The sequence below is a fragment of the Artibeus jamaicensis genome, unplaced genomic scaffold (genome assembly GCF_021234435.1).
Source record: "Artibeus jamaicensis isolate MK-2021 breed Jamaican fruit bat unplaced genomic scaffold, CSHL_Jam_final contig_797, whole genome shotgun sequence".
In the NCBI taxonomy this organism is placed as follows: domain Eukaryota; kingdom Metazoa; phylum Chordata; class Mammalia; order Chiroptera; family Phyllostomidae; genus Artibeus; species Artibeus jamaicensis.
In genome coordinates, this window is record NW_026521977.1 from 17,532,915 (window position 1) to 17,554,252 (window position 21,338).

The window sequence follows — 21,338 nt, forward strand, 5'->3', positions numbered from 1 at the left end:
TTAGAAAAGGGTCCATTTTATAAATTAGAAGCTGCTTTTCCATTAGCCATCAATGCAGGTTTAAAAAAATTCATTATCAAACAATTTTACAGAAAGAAGGAAAACTGTAAAGAGTTAAAATATAAACTATATTCATAATTTAATTAAAAGAGGTTAATGGCGATTTAGCATAACCACAGAAAATTGATATTATATAATTAAAATATAAGGTCTATCTTTGCCAAACATTGGAATATTCAATATAAACAATAGTATGTAAATATTTAACTCATTTTAAAATTGCTTTTCATAATTATTCCTTTATAATATTTATCTAAAACATTAAGGCTAAAGATGAAATATGAGAATCAATAAATAAAGTGGACAATATCTAAGTCAGTCCTTTATAACCTGGCCATGCCACTTTTTCCTACCCTTTTAAAATCATGTGTTTCTTTCCTTTTCTGGTTACAACTATCACATATACACACAGACACACAATCACATAAAAACAAAACAATGACAATAAAAAAACTTTCTAACTATCAATATATGAGAGCAATGATATTCAGTCTAAGTTAATCCCCAGACATCCAAATTCATGAATAAAAATTCATCAGTTTTAAATACACTGAGCCTATTAAGCAAGAACAAAAGCATATGCACAAAAGAGCTTTTAATATATTTCAAAGCCCACAAGAGCCATGGTCTCATTAAAATTATAAATTACACAAACATGGAATGAAGATTCAAACTGCAGTGCAGCTAAGCAGATTACAGAAAACCTCGCGTTCCATATGATAACACACCATGGCCCTCCCAGATGGGGGCTTGGAACAAAAAGGCCATCACCACAGCTCGGGAAAACCTCCTTGTGATCTCTGGTTTCTGTGCAGCAGATGACAGCCAAATAATATGTTGATTATTCTGTTTGTGCTGCTAAGCTTGTAAGATGGAATAAAAGCGATATGATCTATTGTGAACCCAGTGTTAATGTGTTGCCCCACTCATAAATAATATACTGAATTTATTTTGAAACTATCTTTTATCTGAATTTTAGTTCTTAAATGCATGAATTAAAATAAAAGCCAAGATAAAATATCATTTAATTTGATGATTTAAGCTAAGAAATGTAGATGACAAGTGAAAAATATCTAAGTGCTTAGCTAAGAGTCAAGTACAATCATCTTACTGTAATTTCAGCACCGTGATCGCGGATAAAACACATTTTTAAATAGGCAATTGCTCTCATTAAGAAATACAAATGTAAAATTACAAAATACAATAAGTTGATAATACACATTACTGACAAGATAAAAACTAAAATACAAGGAAATATAAAAACACTTTTTTGCACTACAAATACATAATAACACATAATCAGAACATGTCTCATATATTTCTGAATAATAAAAAGTATCACTGAAGGCCTTATGAAAGTTCATAACTTGTACACAAATGGATGCTTACAAAAATTAGGAAAAACCTAATTTTTTCCTCAATTAAATATCCTAAACTTTAACAGAGTAAAATGAGGCAACTAGGATTGTGCCTGTAAATACTTCACCAACTTTTATATTTCATGGATAAAATTTTTTATGAATACCAGTATTATTAAAAATATTGAAAATCATAACATGTGTTTTTCCACTCCACAAATTACTCCCTAAATAATCTAGTAGACTCTTCTTAAAGGCAAACAACATAAACAAAGCAGTACATTAAAGCTGCAGTTGAAGCAAACATAGATAAACACACTGTTTTCTTAAAAGGTATTTTGTAAAAAGCACATAATTATGGTCATTAACATAAATCCACCTCATTTTTCTATCTAAAGATATAGATTCTTGATTCTAAAAAGCAGAGCAAAATTTCATGTTAAGCAGAGTGTAACATGAAAATACAGTCTAAAATTGCAGAACTAAAAAGGTAAAACAGTAATACTTCAAGAGAAAAACCCAGAACATCATTGGAGTAGATAAATATTTCTTACACAAGATGAAAAAAGCACTAAACACAATGACAAACTAGACTACGTGAAAGTCATAATTATCTGTTCATCAAAAGAACTATTAATAGGTTGAAAGGGCAAACCTCTGAGTGGGAAAAAGGTTTGCAATACCTATTTTCAATGAAGGATTCATATTCCAAATATATAAAGAACATCTACAAATCAAAGAAAAAGCCCAACAGAAAAGTAGACAACAGAAATGAACAGGTACTTCAAGAGAGAATAATAAAATAGGTAATATACATATGAAAAGGTGCTCAGCTTGATTAATCATCAACTGGAAAGTAAAACAATAAGGATTTACTATTTACACACAGCAGAATCTAAAAAATAAAAGAGGTGGGAAAAGGATCCAGTGTTGACAAAGACGTGGAGCAACAAGAACTCTCATATGAAAGGAAACTAGTACGACCATGTTAGAAAACTGGATTGTTGACAAAAGTTGGACATATATATGCCTAGGATCCAGGAAGTTTGCTCCTAGATATATCCACAAATGAAACATAAATATATTAACCAAGATATGTATTAGAAAGCTTCTTAGTAGCAGTATATAGAAACCACCCAAATGTCAATTACCAGAATGGATAAAAAAATTGTTGTGAAATAGTCATATAATAAAATGCAGCAGTGAAAATGAACAAAGAACAACTACATGCAACAATGTAAGCAAATCTCAAGAAATAAACTTGAGCAAAGGAAACCAAAAATAGACTGTAAAATTCTCTATATAAAATACAGAAACAAACAAGACAATGCTATTCAAAGTGAAGGTAGTGGTTATTTTAGCACATGGGAGGAAAGAGGAAGGTGTCTGTCTTCTGGGTGCTGATAATGTCTTTTATTCGGGTGCGGTTGCATGGGCTTATTTGGCTTCTAAAATATTCATTGAGCAATCTATGTGCATATTTTGTAGATAGAGCTTTCATTAAAAAGGCAGTTTTATACCCAAATACAGAGATATACAGGGGTGGTCAAAATTCTTGTCATAAGAAATTTAGGAACAAAAAGCTAAAGGTTCTGATACTACTTATTTGGATGATCACATTTTCATCTCAATAGCTGAGAAAGTTCCTGGACTCTTACAAATGTAGGGGCAACCGCCCTTTACCCTATCACCTTTCCCCATTCCTCAACCTGTAATGCCATAGTTTCAGATACCTGGCTTTTGTGTCAGGAGTAGCTTCTGCTGCTGCTATTGCTGCTGTTACAACAGCTCCTAAAATAGTCTCAGGCTTAAAATTTTGCCCTTATGTGGGAAAAGTACCACAGAAGAAAAGGCAATATAAAGAATATATGTTTGCCATTTCTCCCCTTGCCCTCAAATTTTGTAAGATTTTATTTGTTAATTATGAAAGCTTATTACCTAATTTAATAGGAATCCCTTGAAAACTTTTATTACTTTTCAATGCAGATAAAGAAAATATAATCATTCTTTGATATCAATATCATACCAATAAAATGAAACTTCATGATAGTATATAACCTATGCTATTCATTGTATCCCACTTAAATATTTTCCCTATTTCTATATGGGAATCAACATATAATTTACAACACTGTTTTTCTCATATCAAAAAAGATACTTTAAGAAATGAAATTTAAAAAAATCATCAAAATATTATAGAGTTCATTTATATAACAAATATTTATTCAGTGCTTACTATCCACCAAACTCTGGGAGTAAAGCAGTAAAACTATAACACACTCACACACTCAAAAATACTACACAGCCGAAAGAAAGAACTCCTACACTTCGTGACATGGTGGATGGAACTGGAGAGCATTATGTTAAGTGAAATAAGCCAGGCAGTGGAAGACAAATACCATATGATCTCACCTATAAGTGGAACCTCATCGACAAAACAAATGGGCAAAACAGAACCAGAGACATTGAAATAAAGACCAAATTGACAGTGGCCAGAATGAAGGCAGCAGGGAGTAATGGGGAAAGAAGAGGAAGGGCAAGCAAAGGAACAGGAATAGAGGACTCATGGGCACGGACGGGGATGGGGGATTGACTGTGGGAGTAGGGGGAGAACATGGTAAGGGTGAGCAATGGGGAAAAAGGCAGGGAAACTGTAAATAAACAACATAAAACATTTTAAATATCATTAAAAAAAAGAATAACCACAGTTCTGATGTTATAAAAAGAAATAAGAGTACACCAAGTGTAACACAGGAGTAAGTTTCAGCTGTCATCTAAAGTTTACACTAAAAACTAACACTGTCTCTACCTTTGTCTATTAACCTTCTCATGTGTAGAGCACCCCGGATTTTAACTTCCCCTCAGTTCTCAATCCTACACTCTATCATTAAACTAAGTCTAAATGAAAGTCTTTTTCCAAACCTAAAACATAAATGAATAAATAAATAAATAAATAAATAAATAAATAGATAAATAAAACCATCCAAAAGACATACAGCAAAAGTCCCATCTTCTATTTCCTCACCCATCCACACACAAGATCTATATACTCTTCCAGATTTTCTTTATGTAAATATGAATATCTCTAAATATTCATATTTCAATGTTTACAATATACTGTTTGAACTCTGCTCTTGTCAAATAACAACATATGTTTGAAAACTTCCCAAATCTGCATATAGAGAACATCCTTTCTTTTTTTTTTTTTTTTTACAGCTATAGAGTATAGATATGCCACTGATCATTTAACAAGTGCCCCATTGGTAGACATTAGGGGTGTTTCCAACAGTTTGCTACTACAAAAAAAAAGCTACAATTAAAACTCCTATATATGTTATATTTTAAGTACACAAGTATATCTGTAAAACATTCCCATAACTGGTACTGAGACAAATGTCTGAAGGCATTGACCTTTTTCTAGGAGTTGCCAATTTATGTGGGTTGGGTCATTTTGCACTTCCACCACCTATGGGTCTCAGATGTATCCTAAAAAAAGCTATGCCTCTCTTCAGGCCTCTAAGATATTTTGTTTACAAAGCAAATTCTGAAAGATATTCTCACTGCAAAAATCTATATGAAGCCCTTTGTTTCTTTTTCCCTAAATGCACATGCAAAATTTGTTGATTTATTAAGTTTAAGAGCAAATGAATTTTCAAATTTAAAAACACCTCTCTGATGCTGGAGATCATCACAGTGATCCTACTGTCCTGGAATAGCAGTTGCATATCTCCCCAAAACCTCCTGCCATCCAACAACTAATACACTCCCCACTCCAGTGTTTTCTTTAAACACTTTCAATAGTGTATGGGTGAGCATTCAAATGCATTTCACTTTCAAATGAACATTTTCCTAAAGCACTTAAGTGTTATCATGAAACCAAATCTGTTATTTCTATATTTTCCTTTAAGAAGCTATCATTTGAAAGGTGGTTTAATCTTTATGATTGCCATTTTCAATAGGTAGTCTCAGGAACAACTATAAAGGACACATGGACAAAACCAAAGGCAGGGCGGAAGCAAGGAGAGAGGTAACCTTGGTTGGTGTGGGGAGTGAGTGGGGGGATAGGGGGTAAATGCATACAACTGTAATTGAACAATGAAACAATTTTTTTTAAAGAAACCAACCACTTAAGTCCACTGGACTTTCTACATGAAGGAATCCTTAAGTAAATCCAGTTTCAATATCACTGTTTCATAAGAAAAGAGGTGCATGATAATTTTTATTCCCTGAATGAGAATGCATCTGTATATGCAATGCAATCCACGTTTCATTTCATTCATTCAGAAATCAGTTGTAAAATAATCTCAGTCCTCTCAAACAAACTGGCTAGCCTGGAGATGGATCCCAAAATAAATTTTAAAAAGCTGCCACCCATTCTAGGCTTTTAGCCAGTCAATTGGAAAAAACCATACTTAAGCTCCAACCTAAGCAATGTATAAAGTTAGGCAAATGCTGATTTTAATATTAGAGTCAATATAATGCACAGACAGCAAAAAGAAACAAGTAAGAATTACCTAACAAAGCTTACACAAAACAAAACATATCACAAGTACCCCCAGAACACAAAAGTTTATCAGTCTAGTACAACTTAGGAGAACTACACAGCATAATGGTCTCTGAGGAAATCAAATAAATTCTGTGAAATGACTGATGTTTTCAAGGTCAACTTTGAGCCACCAAAACAGAATTTAAATTATACTATTTGTCGTGTTTAAAAAACAGAAGGGCAAATTTTAGATTTTAGAAGCTTTTTAAAAATATATTCCTACCAAACAAATTTTGACACATAAAAGGATAAGGTTCACTCATCTACAAAATTAACAAATGAGAAATATTTCATTCATTAACAATAGCCCATGAATGAGGCTACTCAAAGAAAATTCTCACTCAAAGTCAGAATATACTATGGCTACCTTTTAAAAGAGGAACCGTAATAAAGTACAATAACATTTGGGGGGCTTTAAATATAACATTCCCTATGCTGTCAGTTCTTGGTTAATAAGAGAATATCTAATAATATTTGAAAATTAGTCAGGCAAATTTTCCACTTGAATGGCTGGACACATTCAAGAAAATATCCTGATTTCACTTTTCACTTTGTTTTCTTTAAGTTACAACTGCCAAGTGGACAGGTTGGTCTGGTTTCTAGCTCCAACTTGCTAAATGACCTTGTTCAAGTGACTCAATCTCTCTAGCCCTTAGTTTCTTCATCAGTAAAGTTGTTATAGAAAATATGACATGACAGTAAACAATAAATCTGCTAATAAAGTAAAACAAAGAGTTACTACATTAGATCTATGTCTATATCTATATTATATCTACATATTTATTTGTCCATTCATCCTCGCCCAAGCACATGCTTATTGATTTTAGATGGAAGGGAAGGGGAGAGAGGAAGAGAAGCACTGATGTGAGAAACACTGACCAACTGCCTCTTGTATACTCCCTGACTGGGAACCAAACCCGCAACCTAGGTATGTAACCTGACCAGGGACCTCAGAGACAACCTTTTGGCATATAGGACGATGCTCAACCAATGGCACCACCCAGCCACAGCTGTATCTATACTATTTGTATACTATTTGTTTAAAGTATCACATATAGGCCACTTTACTATATATTTAAGGCGTACAGTAAAAGAAACAATAATCCCTTCAGAATCTTTTCCAATATTTAATGTTACTTTCATGATTCGATAAATTTCTCATGCATTCACTTAAATTAACTTAAAATACCACTATAATAAATTCTCTTTAACCTGAAAATGAGACTTTTTCTACATGACACATACAAAAAACACATGAAATGTAAAAGAACATCCACGGCAATGTCATTTATAACACACAAACTGTAGAAACAACCCAAACATCTACCAATATTAGAATAAATGAATTGCCATATTCATTCCAAAAGAATAATATATGGGGCTGGCAAAAAAACTCATTTGTTTTTTCCATAATATAGCTAGCTCTAGAAGCACTTAGTTCCCTTTAACTTCATTCAAAACAACTTTGTTAGATTGTACTGTAACAGGTGTCATATCGGTGTGTACTTAAAAATACTGCAATTGGTGAATTTTTGTGTAGCCATTTCAATACTGAAGATGGAAGAAAATATGCAACATTTTCAGTATATTATGCTTTATTATTTAAAGAAAGATAAAAATGTAACTGAAATGCAAAAAAATAAATGATTTGTACAGTGTATAGAGAAGGTACCGTGACTGACCAAACATGTCAGAAAGTGGTTTGCAAAGTTTCCTGCTGGAGATTTTTCACTGCAGGATGCTCCAACAGTTGGGTAGACCAGTTAAAGTTGATAGCAATTAAATCAAGACATTGAGAACAATCAATGTTATATCATTTGGGAGATAGCCAACATACTTAAAATATTCAAATCAATAAAGTTATTGGTAAAAATAAAAATGTGACTTTTATTTTGTGGAAAAAACCATTCACACTTTTTAGCCAACCCAATACTAATAATGAAAATGAATGAAATAAAACTACATGCAACTACCTTTGAAACATAATGCTGACTAAAGGAAGAAAGAATACATATAGTTAGCCCTGGCTAGTGTAGCTGGGTCAATTGAGCACAGGCCTGCAAACTAAACAACCATGGTTCGATTCCCAGTCAGGGCACAAGCCTGGGTTGCAGGCCAGTTCCCAGCAGGGGATGCACAAGAGGCAACCATACATTGATATTTCTCTCCCTCTCTCCTTCCCTTCCCCTCTAAAGATAAATAAATAAAGTCTTTTTTAAGAAAGAATACATATAATTGCACACAGTGACTCTCACCAGCTGGCCCACCGATGTCCCATGTCACCTGGTACCCCAGCTGGCACCCCACCCGCCAGGTACTCTTTGATAAAGCCTGGGGAGCCTGCTGCTGAGTGGACTGCTCACCACTGGTGCTAAAGGGAATGGCACCTCCATGGAGAGTAAGGACTTCTTCCAGCTGTTAGAAGGCGACACGTGCCTGATGGTGCTGCAGTTGACACACAGCAGGAGCCCCAGCAAGAGTGAGTGCTGTCATATGGCCTGGCCTGCAAGAAGCCCAAGCACAGCAAGGGCATCATCCTCATTACATTCAGCACATACAAGCAAACCCTCAAGACCTCTTTGGCAGTCTGAACATAAAAACCACATTCTATAGCTCTACTCATGAGTTTTAAATCTCAAGGACATGGCCCCAAAAGAGTACTCAAGAAGCTCCTTCAGTTGGACCTTCAGGCTGTGCAAGGCCTGGGCCACATACCACTGGAAATTTCCTCCACCCTTCATCATGCAATGGAGTGGGCTAAGCAGTGGCAGTGGCAGCAGCTGAGTCACCACCATCCCTCCTCAGAAGGGGCTCTGAGCTTCTGCCCCTAGATGTGTTCCCAGAGACACACTGTAAGGCCTCTTGACAGTATCGGGTTTGAGGACATGCTGGTAGTACAAACTAGATAACTCGCCTGACTTCTCCACTGTTCTCTGACTGCACTGTGATAGGCCCCATCAACATATTGCCTTCCATTCCTGGCCTATACCCTTCCCTGAAGAACGCTGTCCCTTTACAGCCATTTTTCCAGCCTCCCACTTACCTTGAAAGACCACAAACCTGTCACCATACATCTTGATCCCACCATGATTGCTGGTCCATCTAAATTCCTTACAACTCCTCCAATCCCTGGGCTTCCCAGAACACTGAAGATAGATACCCCTGTCTTACTTTACCTTCCCCCGCCCCCCAAAATTAATATGTTTGCAAAAAAAGAATACATTATGATTCCATAAACATTAGAGACAAAAAGTACACATTGCTGAGCAATACACAGTATAAAAGTAATAAAATACTATAAATAATTATCATAAATATAAATACATTGGTTACTTGTAAAGAAAAGGAGGAGTATATTAACAGCATCTGGGATACTGGTAATGACCTAGGGAAACATGGATGTCTACTTTATACTTATTCATTTTACTATGCATGTATGTTTTCATATGATGTTTATTTTATAATAAAAATTTTGAAACAATATATCTTCTGAAATAATATATTTTTGCAGAGAAGGAAGAAAAGGCTTTTCTTTTTTGCTGAAAATTTTATTTTCTTGGTCTACATATCAATTATTTATTCAGTGTTTTCATAATAAAGAAATAAACCAATATGCTTAACTCTCCATAACCCTAATTAAGAGTAGATACCCCAGGCTTTCCAAATGGCTATCAAAAAAGTACCAGGCTATTAAAGAGTGTAAGATCAGCTACTGTTTTCAGCCTTGCTTAGTTTATGTTGTTTCTGTCACTTTTCTTTCTTTCCAAGGAAATTTCTGATTACTGTCAAAATAAATCTACCTTACATCCAGGCAATAATTTTATTCAGGTTGCACTCCAAAAAATATAACAATATTTAGATCAAAAGTAGGAAGAGAAACACTTTTAATTGACACAGTTTTAAAACAACTTTGGGAGCACCTGTGCACATGTCCAATGTGAGGGCTTGTGACAGGATGGACAGTCATGACACATGAGTTCAAACCAGTGCCATTCTGTGCAAGTATCCACTGTATACAACGTAATGTCAGGTGACTCATTCTAAATAAACCCAACAATGCCCAATCTAAACTATACTGGAGCTGTTGCAATACTGCCTTTAGAAAAACAATAATACAGAGAATTTATTACAAAAAAGAACAACAACAACTTAAAACTGGCTTAAATTACAAACACATATATCCTCACACACACAATTTAGGAAATCCTAAAAGATCCATCACCTAGAAGCACCCTTCAGTGTATGTTTGTTATAACTTCTAGATGAAATTTAGAAGACTAACAGCACTTTCAATGGTATCACTCACCATAACTGAGTTGCTTTTGTTGGATACTGTGTGCATGCGTGCGTGCGTGCGTGTGTGAATGCAGCCAAGGATTCCACAGTTTAGTGAATCTAGCTAACCAGTTATTTACCCTATTAAGTGCCAACTTTCAAAAATGACAGTGTCCAGCAGGGAGCAGCATTAGGGCATTCATAACACTTAACCTGAACACGAACCAGACAGGAAAAAAAAGGAGGGAAAAAGAGCCCACTTACCATAGGTCTGTTCTACAACACATTCAATTTTTAGGGTAGCTGCAGGGCTTCCTGGAAAAAGCATTGAAAACATGTTGCAAAGCATATATCAGTGATCCATGGCTTCAGCATTCCTAAAGCAGAAAATCAAAATTATATTAGGTGAAGGCCTCTCTCAGCCACATTAGTTAAGTTATTATTATATAATATGACTAAATGTCTCTCAGTTGTTAAGATACATCATACATCTCCCTCTTTGGCAGGTCAATGGGATTTTGAATTTAGATATTCAATGACACTTTAGATAATGAATTTAAAAAACAGAATATTAAAGTTTTTTATTTATGAGGGAATTTCAAGTAGAAGAAGAAAGTAACTGGTGACAGTCTATCAATCAACCTAGAGAAAACTGTGTTCAAGCACTTAAAGAAGTTGATACCCAACCACACATAGTTCTGATGTATCGAATTCCTCTACAAGAATTTACAAGTGATATAGAGGACCTAACACTCATTTCTACATGTCAACATGAATATCTTAAGTTAATTTCAAGCATGAAAGGGCAGCAGAGTAGTCTGTAATGCTGATATGTTAAGACAATCATTCAGTCAGATATTCACTGAATATGAAGAATGCTTACGATATTGTTGAAAAACTCTAAGACCAGCTATATGACAAAGGCAAAACATATTATGCTTGATACTATTTTAGACATGGAAACCTGCTGCTTATTCCACTATAATAACTCCATGTCAGTTTTTATGGCTTAGAAAAAATTTTACCACCATTTTTACTTGAAATGTTGTAAGTTTGCTCTATATATTTCCCTGTGACATTTGAGAGTCAACACCAAAAACTAATTTTTTGCCATTAAAAGGTAACAGTATATGAATATTCACCTTAAAATATACAACTACATATAACAGAATATACAATATCACACATCAATATTAATATTTAATTAAATATTAATATTTGTTTGAAATTTAATGAATAGCAAAGGTTCCTACTATTTCCTTCTGACAAAAGGGCAGGAGAATCTTGCATGTATGAATTCAAGACTAATAAGTATTAATTTGACTGAAGCTGAAAGAAACACTCATATATTAATCTTCTACCCTTTATCATTAAGCTCTTTATGGTATTATTCCTATCATTTTCTCTCCTTAAAGTCTTCCTCTTATCCTGTTTCATATCTTTGCTATTGTGCACTGTACTTTTCTGATACTCATGTCAGCCAATCTAACTTCCCTCTCTTTAATGTTTCAACCCCAATTGTTGCTTCATTCAATCTCCTCTGTTTATGACCCTACCATCTTTTTCCTTTTTATTTTAGGACCCTTAAAAGTGAGACTTTTTTTCTGTAATGCATCTGCTTAAATATATTCTTTCACCCATGTATAGGTACCATGCTTGACCTTACACAATCTCATATGATTGAGACTCAGCTACATATACTTACATTGTTGCTCCTTGCAAAAATATTTCTTCTGAGTTATTTACCTATTTGAAGAACTCATTAAATATTCTAAGTTAATCTTAAAACACCCAAAAAATCTCAAGGAAATCTAACCCCACAAACTCATTCCAGTCAATTTGAGATGAACACTGTTCTAATAAACAGGTGATTTAGGACCTTACTACATTGGTGTGAATATTGAGTAAAAACTATTTTAAAGTCAATGAAATTTTAGTGCTATTTTTTCATTTGCTCATGCACTTGTGTATAATATCCTCAGTAAAAAACCAAGGACACATTAAATAACCTCCACTCCTAACATATTATAAAGTCTGAAAAAAAAGTGGTTTCCTTATTCAGTACTCTTCAACATGAATATTATTAACTTGAACAGATTATTGTGAAGCAATTTCGTAACAAAATGTGCACAAACTTTGAGATTTTTATACTATAAACAGGTTAGATAACACACTTATAATGTACTTACCTAAAAAGAGACTGTAGTGTGTTGAGTGGTGTCCCTCCCCACCATTCCCCCAAGTTCACATCCACTTAGAACCTAAGAATGTGACCTTATCAGGATATAGGGTCTTTGCAGATATAATTAAGATAAGGATCAAAAATGAGAAAGAAAGCCCATTATAGAAAACAGAACAAGTAACTCTGGAGAAATCAGAGGTAAGTAGGAAGAGAATAAAAAGAAAAAAAATTCTATTTAACATCTTCCGAGACAGTAAATAAGATATTGCACCAATAAAACAAGGGGTATGAAAGAGCAGAATTAAATAACAAAGTAGAATTTAAGGAAATTTTAAGATAGAATACCTGTCTTACCACCACATACCTTCATATACAAAAAATATAAAAACTGGAACAAAAACTGAACAGAATAACAACCTAAGGAGAATAATAATCTCTCTTAAAAAGTTGCAAGAAAAGAGACTCCTCTCTCTCACCTCCCAAAAATACACACAAACATACACAGGAGAAAATAAAAAAGGGAATACAGAAAAAAAAGAAGAAAAATATATATCCCCAGCCACATCTTTTCATAGGTTGTTGAACGAGGGCCCATAAGCCAAATCCAGCCAAATCCAGCCAATTCCACTCCAGCAAACCAGGTTTTCCTGGAACCCAGCTACGCTCATTCGTTCACAGGTTGCTCATGGCTGCGTTTGTGCTACAACAGCAGAGTGAAATAGCTGCAACAGGGACTATATGATCTGCAAAGCCTTAAATATCTACGGTTTATAGTCTTCTACAGAAAAAGTTTGCCAAACCTTGACATAGAACTATATTGTCCAATACAGTAGCAACCAGCCCAATGTAGTGTTGACATTTAAATAATTAAAATAACATTTAAACTTCAGTTTAAATATTCCCCAATTATGTCAACCCCATTACAAGTTCCCAATAGCCATGTGTACTTAATGGCTATTGTACTGGATGGTGTAAATATAGAATATTTCCATTAACACAGAAAGTTCTACTGGACAGGAATGATTTGGAACTGTATTTTAATTATTGCTTTTTAAAAAGTGCTATAGTGGAAAATAAACAAAATAATACCTAAGAGAAGCAGGAAGAAAGATTAAATTCAGAAAAAAACAGAAATTATTAACATTAGAAAAGGAAATGTATAAAATCTAAGACACCATTCTATGAAAATACCACTACAATACTTTTTAAATATTTCAAAGCTATTCAAAAAGACATAAAATTGAAAGAAAATCTAAAAATGAGAATCTAAATAATCATCAGAGATATGGAATATAATCTAGAAGAATTCAACATACAGAATACAATTCATGCCATCAAATTTGAAAATAATAAAAAATTGCTTATCAAGAGATTATAGTTCAAAGTAAGGGAGAAGTAGTAGAGTGGGTAATACATGGTTTCGATTTAGTTCTGAGCTCCCAGAACACCATGAGACCCTCTAGTAAGCCTCCACAGTATCTGTTACATGCCTTACCCACACTGACACAGTAGGAATATGAACCCCAGGTCTCAGAAGAGCCACTGATAGACCAGCCATAGAGGTATTCATTTCTGCCATGGGGTACATTGCCTACTGTGACCACTGTTTCCTGGTGAGCCTTAAATAGGTCATTGCAGTCTTTCTATTGTACCTGAAGACTATCAACTTCAACTGGTCTACCCAACCACGGAGCAACATCCATAGAGAAACCTCCAGCACAAAACTTCGCAATCCACTTTTGACACATTTGATCAGTCTTGGCACCTTCTCCATGTACTGCACAAATCTTTTTTTTTTTTTTTTTTGGTGTTTCAGTTACATTTTTACCTTTCTTTTTTTTCCCCTTAATTGATTTTTATTACTTTATTGTTGTTCAATTACGGTTCTCTGCATTTTCTCCCCACCACAGCCCCCGAATCCTGCCAAACCTACCTCCCTCCTTGCTTCCACCCTCCCCGTTGGTTTTGTCCATGTGTCCTTTACTATTTTTACCTTTCTTGAAATAATAAAGCATAATATGCTGAAAATGTTGCATATTTTCTTCCATCTTCAATATTGAAATGGCTACACAAAAATTCACCAATTTTAGATTACATTTTAAATGTACACTGATATGACAATACAATCTAACAAAATTGTTTTGAATGATGTTAAAGACACCTAAGTACTACTAGAGTCGTTTTATAGAAAAACCAAACGAATTTTTGGCGAACCTAATACCTTTTTTTTCCCCAGTACCAAGAATGAACCTAACCTGAAACAACAAAATCACATAAAATCCACAGTTTACTATAGGGTTGGTTCCCTTTTAGTGCTATACATTCTATGGATTGGGACCAAAGTATAATTACATATATCCATCATTATGCCATACAGAATATTTTTACTGCCCTAAAAATCTGCGCTTTGTCTATTCATCTATCCCCCCAACCACCTCTGGTAACCAATGATCCTTTTTATTGTCATTATAGTTTTGCCTTTTCCAGAATATCGTATAGTTGGAATCAGTATGTAGATTTTACAGATTGGCTCTTTATACTTAGTAATTTGCATTTACATCTCCTCCATGCCTTTTGATGGTTTGATAGCTCATTTGTTTTTAGCACTGAAAAAAGTCCATTGTCTGGATGTACCACACTTGGTTTATCCATTCACCCACTGAAGGATATCTTGGCTGCTGTTAAGTTTGGGCAGTTATGAATAAAGCTGCTATAACCATCCATGGGCAGGTTTTTATGTGGATATGTTTTCAACTCCTTTGGGTAAATACCAAGGAGTACAACTGCTGGATCATATGGAAGAGTATATTTAGTTCTCCAAACTCTCTTCCAGAATGCCTGTACCATTTTGCATTCCTGTCAACAATGCATGTGAGTTCCTGTGACTCCACATCCTAGCCAGTATTTGGTATTGTCAGTGTTCTGGATCTTGGCCATTATAATAGGTGTGCACTTGTATCTCGATGTTGTTTCAATTTGCATTTCCCTGATGGCATATGGTGTGGAGCACCTTTTCATATGCTTACTTGCCATCTGTATCTTCTTCGGTCACGTGTCTGTTAAGGCCTATTTTCAAATCAGGCTGTTTTCTTGCTATTAAGAGTTCTTTGTATATTTTGGATAACAGTACTTTATTAAATGTATGTTTTGCAAATATTTTCTCCCAGTCTGTAGCATTTCTTCTCATTCTCTTGACATTGTCTTTCACAGTTTTTCTTTTCTTTTTTTTTTTTTGTGAAGTCCAGCTTATTGATTATTTCTTCTGTGGATCACGTCTTCAGTGTTGTATCTAAGAAAAGCATCACACAAAGCATCACCATACCCAAGGTTCTCTAGGTTTCCTCTTATATGATCTTCCAGGTCTTTTATAGTTTCGCATTTTACATTTAGGTATGTGTTCCACTTTGAGTTACTTTTTGTGAAAGGTGTAGTAAGGACTGTGTCTAGATTCTTTTTCTTTTTTGCGTGTGTTATAATGTCTAGGTGTTCCAGCACAAATTGTTAAAAAGGTTATCTAGACCATTGTGTTGCCTTTGCGTAAGTTGACTATAGTTGAGTCTATTTCTCTGCTCCCTACTCTGTTCCACCAATATGTCTATTCTTTTGCCGATAGCACACTGTTTTGATTACAATAGCTTTGTAGTAAGTCTTAGTTTGGTAGCATTAGTCTTTCAACATTGTTATTCTCTTTCAATATTGTGTTGGCTATTCTTGGTCTTTTGCCTCTCCATATAACCTGAGGATCAGCTTATAAATATCTACAAAGTAACTTGCTGGGATTTTTATTAGAATTGCACTGAATCTACAGATCGTGTTGGGGGGAACTGGCATCGTGACAACATTAAGTCTCCTATCCATGAAAATGGAATGTCTCCATTTATTTTGTTCTTCTTTGATTTTGTTCATCAGAGTTTTGTACTTTTCCTCATATACGTCTTGTATTTTTTTTTAGATTTATGCCTAAGTATATCATTTCCACTTGTTCATTGTTGGTATAATGGAGCTAATTTCATTTTGACAGGATGGTGAGATGGCTTTATTGAAATGTGTAGGCTGAAATGAGATTTGAATATCATACAGAAGTTAACTAGTGGCCTTTTGGAAGAATGGAACATGGTGAGTACAGTAGAATAAATGAATGCCAGAGTGTAGAGTAAGGGAATTTACACATTGCATACAGAAGTAAGTAGAGGGAACTATATGCAGGTCCTTAAGAAATTATGTTTCTGGCCCTGGCTGGTGTGGCTCAGTAGATTGAGCACTGGACTGCAAAGCAAAAGGGTTGCCTGTTCGAGTCCCAGTCAGGGCACATGCCTGGGTTGTGGGCTGCGTCCCCAGTGGAAGGCATGTGGAGGGCAACCACACATTGACGTTTCTCTCCCTCTTTGTCTCCCTTCCCCTCTGTCTAAAAAATAAATAAATAAATATTTTTTGAAAACGAAGTTCTGTTTCTATATTATATGATCATACTCCTCTTTTGAAAAGATCAGGGTGGCTCTTGAATGGATAATGTACTGCAAGACGACCAAAGACGAGGGCTAAATGCACAGGAATGGATGAGAGGACTATTAAGAGGTAAACTCCACAGGTCCTGGTAATGGACAGGATATGGTAAAATGCAGCTTTCGAGAGAAACTGAGTGTAGTGAATGAAGCTCCACAGCTTAGGAAACAAATTTCTACAAACTGTCCTATCACTTAATGATACAAAACACTAGAGAAAGGTCAGTCTGAGGCACTGTGAGTTTGAGGTTCCACTAAGACTTTTAAGTGACAGGTAAAGTATCTGAATTTCTGATTCTGGAGGTCAGAGAAGCAATATGGATTGTAAATGTTAGACACTGACATATAAATTATAACCAAGGTTGTGGGAGTAGATGAAGATAAAAATATGGAAAAAAGAGAAAATGGTCTTAAGGACTCCAAGATTTAATGGCAGAAAGCAAGAGCCTTACTGTCTTTTATATCCTCTAGCCATTGAATTATCCCTCCTTTCAAATACTAATCTCTCTCCTGTTCTCCAGGTTGGATTCCTTCTACTTCATTCAGGCCCTTTTACCAATTGTCTAGAGTTGGTTTCCAGTACTTTTATTTTCGGTCTCTCTCAAACAACCAAACTCCACCCTTGAACTGTTGTCGTCCCCCTCTAGCCACCTCCACCCCACCTCACAGTAGTTTTCTACAATGTAAAATGGTCCACTTTTATGGAATATTCAACTGTAATGGCCATTCGATTCTAAATACAATTATATGGCTTTTCAGTTTACTACTTATCAAATCTGCCCTTCACAAAGCAAAAATAAACCCATTATTACTAAATCAAATAACCACTTTCCCATGCTTATTTTATCTTCTGTTCTTCTGTCCAGCTTTTAAATGTTTATGTTCCCCAAAACTTATTGCTAGTTCTTTTTTTCTTCTCATTCTAAAGTATACATTTCCTTAGTGAGTTTATCCATTCCCTGGGGTAAACTTCCACCATGTACTAATTAATTTCAAATCTGTTTCATCTAGAGACCCTTCTTTTCACATAGCCCACTGTGTGCTGGGTATTCCCTCGGATACTCCAAGGTTCTTCCGATTAAACACATTTTTTTTTTAATCTTTAGAGGGGAAGGGAAGGAGAGAGGGAGAGAAACATCAGTGTGTGGTTACCTCTTATTAGCCCCCTGCAGGGAACTGGCCTGCAACCCAGGCATGTGCCCTGACTGGGAATCAAACCGCGATCGTGTGGTTCACAGGCCCGCACTCAATCCACTGAACTATGCCAGCCAGGGCCAATTAAACATATTTTAAAAAAACAACTCATTTTATGATCTCCCATTCCCTAAAATAATGAACATAACCACAAAATTCTGCCATTCCTCCTTAGTTCTTTATCCTCTGGCACCCACAAAGCTGTTCAAAGCGGACGCCTGTTAATCATGTTTGATTCCTCCTGCCAACCTCCCTTGATCATATCAATTCTAGACCTTATAATCATATTTTTTCCATTGCTTTTAGAAAGAGAAACATTGATGTGAGAGAAACATCCGTTCTTTGCATCTTGTATGCACCCAGAACAGGAATTGCGCACATCCACACCAGGAATGAATCCACAACCTAGGTATGTGCCCGGACTGGGAACTGAACCTGCAACCCTTCAGTTACCAGACCAGGAGTGTCAAATTCATTTTTACTGGGGGGAGGGGGGGGCACATCAGCCTCATACTTGCCTTCAAAGGGCTGAGTGTAATTTTAGGACTGTATAAATGTAACTACTCCTTAACTAGGGGAAAGGAGCTCGGCGTTGCCACCAGGTAGAAACAAGGGGCAGGGCTGGATTTGGGCCGCGGGCCTCGTGTTTGCCACCTGTGTACTAGACAATGCTCCAACCAACTGAGCCACACCAGCCACAGCAACCCCTTATAGTAGTCTCTTAATTCATTCCATTCTCGTTATCCATTTACACTTTCAGATGATCTATTTCCTTCCACCATATGTTTAGTCAAAACATAACAATCAAATATAATTGTCATTACTTAAAACTTTTCATTGATTTCCCATTTCCTATTGTCCCTAAAAGGGAAAAAATTCACAACCTTAAGAAAAATCAGTTAAACCTTCCTCAGTCTCCTCTTCTCTTAGCACTGTGTATAAATCATGAGAACTACTTGCACAGAAGCAATGGCAGCCGATTTACTGAAGGAGTAGTTTTTCCATTCTCTGTAATGGCCTCCATACATTCTCTATAATGCTTACATCACCTAAACGTCCTTTGACACTCAGGTTAAGCTTCCTGCTCAGGGGAAACTTTCCAATGCTCCTCTTAGTCCAAACTAGGTATCTACATCTGTCCTCTAGAGTACTTACAGCATGCTTTATTATTCTATTTACCCATGTATCTCCCTCAACTGTGCACTCAAGGAGGACATAGACTAAGTGTTCTTTCTCCTGTAACCTTAGTGCTTAGCACATCCCCTGGGGTTTAATTAATTAATTGTTATTAATCACTAACACCACACCTAAACATATACCCTTTTAACTCTTCACTTCTACAAATACTTCATTTATCCCAATGTCTTACATTCAACTCTACATACTGGTAAATTCAAATACTTGGGATTATTTGCTTTGGAAGCAAAGATTTTATCTTTTGTAAAAAAAAAAAACTTAAGATAGATTAAATTCATTTATTTTATGATAATGTTATAATACACCAAAGAATAGTCTAATTTCAGGAATTCCTTGGTGTGCATATGTGTCATGCTTCCCAAACTCTATCTGAAGTTGAAAAACGGTTAAAAAACAATTCTTCAGTTCTAGTAATAAGGCAAACAAAGCATCATACTATCGCCTTCAGAAAACTAAAGGGTAAAGTAAACAGAGTAAGAGACAAGGTAATAAGAAGCAAAAACAACCTATTTAAGAAATCAATATTTGCCTTGACTAGCTCACTTGGTTGGATGCCATTTCACAAAGCAAAAAGTTGCCAGTTCCCTGGTCACAGGTTCTGTCCCTGACTAGGGGCAAGAATGAAAGGCAGATGAATAACATTTGTCACACCGATGTTTCTCTCCCTCTCCTCTCCCTCTTTTCCTCTCTTAAAAATAAACCTTTTTAGAAAAATCAATATTTAAGAGCAACAAAAATATCTAAGATGTTATTATTAGATATTAAACTGCTTTGTAACTTTTTTCTTTTGCTCTTCTTACTACTATTACAGGATAAAATTAGTACATATTGTTCGATGTGTTCAAGTGCTGTTCTGTCTTCTAATATGTTCATCTTACCTCCCCCAAATGAGAACATTTTTACTTCAGTAGGCCTAAAGTGACAAGATTAGGTCTAGAAAGACACTATGCACACTCAACAAGTAGTTTATAGATTTATATTGGCAAAGTGAAAGTATCTAAACCTTTTCAGGTGACATATTGCAACGTGGGTTTTTTTCCTTACGATTTTTCTTTAAAAAAACAAACAAAAAAATAAAGAAAAAGATCTCCCCAAATGAAAAACTCCAGTCACTATTTAGCAATACTAATCTCAATTTATCAAATAGAATTTGCCGAGTTTTAATGGGTCACTGAGATTTAAAACAATTCAAAGGCAAGAACTGCAATGAGGTTTGGATGTATTTTGAAAGTGTCATACATCACTGTCAAAACCAGTCAGAACTTTGTAGAACAGGCATGATTTGGGAGTCTTTTTTTAGTTTAACCATGTCAATCATGGATGCTTTTAAATATCACTCCCCCACACACAGAGACACACACATACTCAGTTTTCAGAAAATTTTTAAATCCGAAGACGCAGCTCTAAATTACATTGTCCCCCGCACATAAAATTCTTATTCCAATAAGAAAGCTCTCAATTCCGAGTTCACTAGGAAAAAAAAAAAGTCCATACACATCTAATTCTTATCAGGTTTTTTTTTAAAGAAAAACTCGAGTATTTTGTTATTTGACGGTGCCTTAACAGCAAACGACAATTAAATGTGTGAAGAAGGTTGTCAGAGTAACACTTGTCATTCACACCGCTTATGGAAAAACACTCCAAGACTTACAAAAACACTAATTAAAATTAACGAAAGCTTCTCACAGGGACTTGTCGGAGAAGCATCTTTTGTCATTTGCTCTCTGAATCATAGGTAAACCAAATCGCCTCCAAGCTCGAGTTTTCACTCCAAGGTCTAAATCCAATCCACCTGGCACTGACAAACTGAACTCGGATGCTCAGCAAATAATTCATTAAGGTGAATTCCCGTTCCTTCAATATAACACAACTATTTTTTTACAGGCTTGATAGGGAAGACAGAATGAATTTCCAATCAGAAGGAAAAAAGAAGGGGAACTGTATCTTTCCTCTTTACCGACGAGTCTAGGTGCAAAACCCTAATGGTAGCTGCTTGTTACGTCGCTCCACCAACCGTACCTTTA

The 21,338-nt window shown here is 35.4% G+C and overlaps 1 protein-coding gene across 4 annotated transcripts in view; it reads right to left on the reverse strand.

Annotated features, from left to right (window-relative positions):
* The window catches only part of IMMP1L (inner mitochondrial membrane peptidase subunit 1), a 55,002-nt gene that overhangs the window by 33,488 nt on the left and 176 nt on the right, over nt 1-21,338 (reverse strand). For 3 of the 4 annotated variants that reach the window (XM_053672938.1, XM_053672939.1, XM_037126658.2), the window contains exon 2: nt 10,504-10,616. The gene's annotated coding sequence lies outside the window, so the exon portion shown is untranslated. Of the gene's footprint in view, nt 1-8,327; nt 8,468-10,503; nt 10,617-21,338 lie in introns of all 4 variants that reach the window. The other variant, XM_053672940.1, reaches the window with a different exon arrangement.